The 3,458-nt window shown below is 32.0% G+C and overlaps 1 long non-coding RNA gene across 1 annotated transcript; it reads left to right on the top strand.

The window, feature by feature from the left end:
- Positions 1-1,464: 1,464 nt before the first annotated feature.
- Positions 1,465-2,716, top strand: LOC143579014 (uncharacterized). The gene is made up of 3 exons (XR_013143380.1): positions 1,465-1,627; positions 1,743-1,819; positions 2,666-2,716. It is a non-coding gene; the product is annotated as an uncharacterized LOC143579014 (long non-coding RNA).
- Positions 2,717-3,458: the final 742 nt, after the last annotated feature.

Below are 3,458 nucleotides of genomic sequence, written 5' to 3'. Positions count from 1 at the left end.
TTTTCTGTTTTCTTTATTTATATTTGTTTTGCATTAGTGAAACGTTTAGAGTCGATGTGTATGTTAACTCACAATTCAAGAGGGCATTTGGTTTTTCCCGAGGAGAATCGGAAGTTCTCATTTTATTTTATTTTTGACTTCATTTTGTGCTTTAAGTTGCTCATTTCCGCTCTAATTACGTGTTTATGTATGCATACCGGTTGATTTGAGATTATATTGAGGCTTTATCTATATTTTTATTATTATGCTTCTGTCTCAAGAAATCATTTATGTATTTTAATTACTTTTGACATTGAGTCAAATTAAATTTTGTTAGGGTTTTGTTTGCAATATGATAGATTTAGTTGAACAATTTTTAATTTTATTTTTCCTGCATAATTAAATTGGGCAATGCAATTAAATTGGTCTTATGGTTATGTTGACTTCTTTACCCTCTGTATATAATCTTTGCAAGCCAGGTAGGTTTATCAGTTTATTTTTATTGTCTTTTAGGGTTTGGATATGCAATTTATAAATTATTACACACTTTACTTATGTGTAATGGCCATTTTGTTGAATGTTATATTATTTAACATTCGTCTTTTCTTTTTGTAAATTGAAGATATGGCCACCAACAATCCGCGATAGGAAGTGGTGAAACAACAGACAGGGTAGGGGTGGGTGTAGGTGGTGGATCAGTGGTGGTAGCAATGCACGGACACATCCAAAAAATGACATGCTGGCTTATTTGAAGGAAGTCATAAACAAGGGTATTATTGAAGTTTAGAGTGAGTTGGAATTATGTAAGATTATATAAAAACCCTTTTGATGATATATATCATATAACATTACATTTGATTTTACTTCTTGTTTACGCAAGTTCTTCACCTTTTGATGATCATCCCGACCTTCTTCAGGAATTTACGCGGTTTCTGCCAGATGCTTCGACTGATGCATCTACACTCCATTACCCGTTACGTCTTACGTATCAACGATATTATGACCGGTTTTTAGCGGTGTTCTCCACTACACCAGGCCAACATGAGAAAATAACGCAAACACGTATGGCGTAAGCGTCACTTGAAGCCTCTGTGCTCATGCATCCTTAATGTATCATGTTGGTATTAGCTGGGGAGGTTGAGCGGTTATTTGGACTCGCTTTTGGAGTTGCAGTCGAAGGTGATTGGGTTGTTTTGGTATTTATTTCCTTAATTTTTTTTCCCATTGTCAAATATTTACACTTTTGAAATATGTGATTGAATTTATAATAAGATATTCAGTGGTAAAAAGGTTCTATAAGCAATTTTGTTGCAACTAAAACGTACCTAATTATAGAAAGCTAATTATTTGCCTACGAAATAATTAGTTACTGTCAATGATTGTATATTCGCTTATCCAAAATTACTTGTACAAATTTGATTGCTTTGACTTTAAATAATCAGTTCCAAAGTGCGTCCAAACACTTAACTTTTTGTGCCAATTAGTTAATAAAAGCATTTTATTGTATTATATATTTATGTTTAATCATCAAATGGTTTGATATTAATCTAATACAATTGATTGTAACTCATGGAACTCAGACGGCGTTAAGCTGAGATCGTTGAAATGACTCATAGTGATGTGTTGGATGAATGTGAAATGAGAAGAGGTAAAACTTTTAAATACATAGAAATGTTTCAAGATTTTTTATTTCTAATTTGATTAATATCACATAATCTTCTTTAATGATTTTATAAAGTAAGAATTTTTATTTCTGGATGCAGGCCAAGAAACTGTTCATCAGCTATAGGGTTCTCAAAGCGTTTCTAGCTGGTGATGTTATGTTTGCACAATCATCAAGGTACCTCGCAAGTCTTGAAAACCTTGTGCTCATAAAGATTATTGGTCATGTATATCATATTATCATTTCATTGTGTATGTTTCAAAAGTAGGGGTATAACCAAGCCAAACTCGTGCTTAAGTCTAAATGTAAGCTTCTTTAATAAATGATCCCGAACTACCTAGCAAGCCTAAATAAGTCTTTTATGTATATAAGTTTATGTAATATAATAATGATAAAAGTAACTAAGCTGTATATGGTGCTAGACAGCGGCGAAGCTTGGGCTTAGTCAAAACGGTGACAAAAATCATGAACCCAACACCATGGGGGTGACCATGCTTGATACATATAAAAATTTTTAAGCAAAATCATGTAAACTTACCCTACTAGGTGAAAAAACGGCAGTGACCGGTGTTACATCGGTCCCTCTTATACTTCATCCTGGTGCTAGCATGAATATTGTTGATTTATGTAATATGATTTGTCCAACACTTGTAATTGCATTTTCTGTCGAGTGTTTTTGTTAAGTATTTTCTCTGTTTCAGTCAAGTTTTAATAGGGTGATTGGGAGTTGCTACTGCCTATTATTGGTGTCAACTAATATATATTACATGTAGAAAACAATCAAGAAGCATTTATAATTTTACACATGTATGACACAATGGATTTCTGGGACCCATTCCACTATTTCTTAATAAACCGTTTCATACCAACTAGATGAATGAAAACGTAGATAATTTCTATCACATGTACATTCTATATGATATCTAGAATAGTTGTCTTTGGAAGTTTATTAAGTGAGTACATTGAATCTTGATTTGTAAACAAATAAACTATTCACTAATCAGTTTCTTTGTTTTCTTCCAGTTTATGAAGAGATGATTAATGGGTGGAAATCCAATCTATAACTCTACCAATATGCAAAAGAAATTTTCCAAAAACAGCTTCAAATTATGCAATAGAAATTGCTTCAAATCATAATTTGTAAGTTCCCATTTTTTTCTTACTTTTATTAGTATCAAAATATATGTGATGGATTTTCATATCTACGATATACCATTTATATATAACAAAGTCAAGTGCGGATTAAAACTTCAATTAACTTTTTTAGGTGGCCCATTTTGACCTATACTTATTTTAGTTTAAACTCGTTCTGACCCAGACAAGTCGACCTTTAGTTTTTCAAATGGTCTGTTGACCCAAACAAGATATATCATTTCGTGCATTCGTTATTCATTGTGTGTGTATATTCATTTCTGGGTGCAGGATGATTTTTGCAAGTATGTGACAATAAATATACAACATGCAACTACTTTCAAAATTTTGTACCATTGTCTATAAGACAATAAATTTTATTGTATGATATAAAACCACTCCAGCATATTTTGAACTCAAGTTCAAAATGTTAAAACAATTTCTAAATAGTTACAAAATTAAATGAAGAATTATCTTGTTATGGATTGTTTACTATTCATGTGAAACAGCTTATGTGGCCTTAAGTGACTAAATGGGTGGTTTAGTAACAGGTTCAGTCAAAACAACTAATTTTCTACATTGACGTTGCGAATAAGAAAAGTAACAGATCTGCTATACAACATATGATGAGGGGATTGATAAACTAACGTAACACGAGTATCACATTGCAAAATTGTCGATGCCG

This window comes from Bidens hawaiensis, unplaced genomic scaffold (assembly GCF_021521415.1).
Source record: "Bidens hawaiensis isolate Kalapana, Puna unplaced genomic scaffold, B.hawaiensis_p1.1 tig00029549_1, whole genome shotgun sequence".
Taxonomy (NCBI): domain Eukaryota; kingdom Viridiplantae; phylum Streptophyta; class Magnoliopsida; order Asterales; family Asteraceae; genus Bidens; species Bidens hawaiensis.
This window is presented reverse-complemented; position numbering and strand designations above follow the sequence as displayed.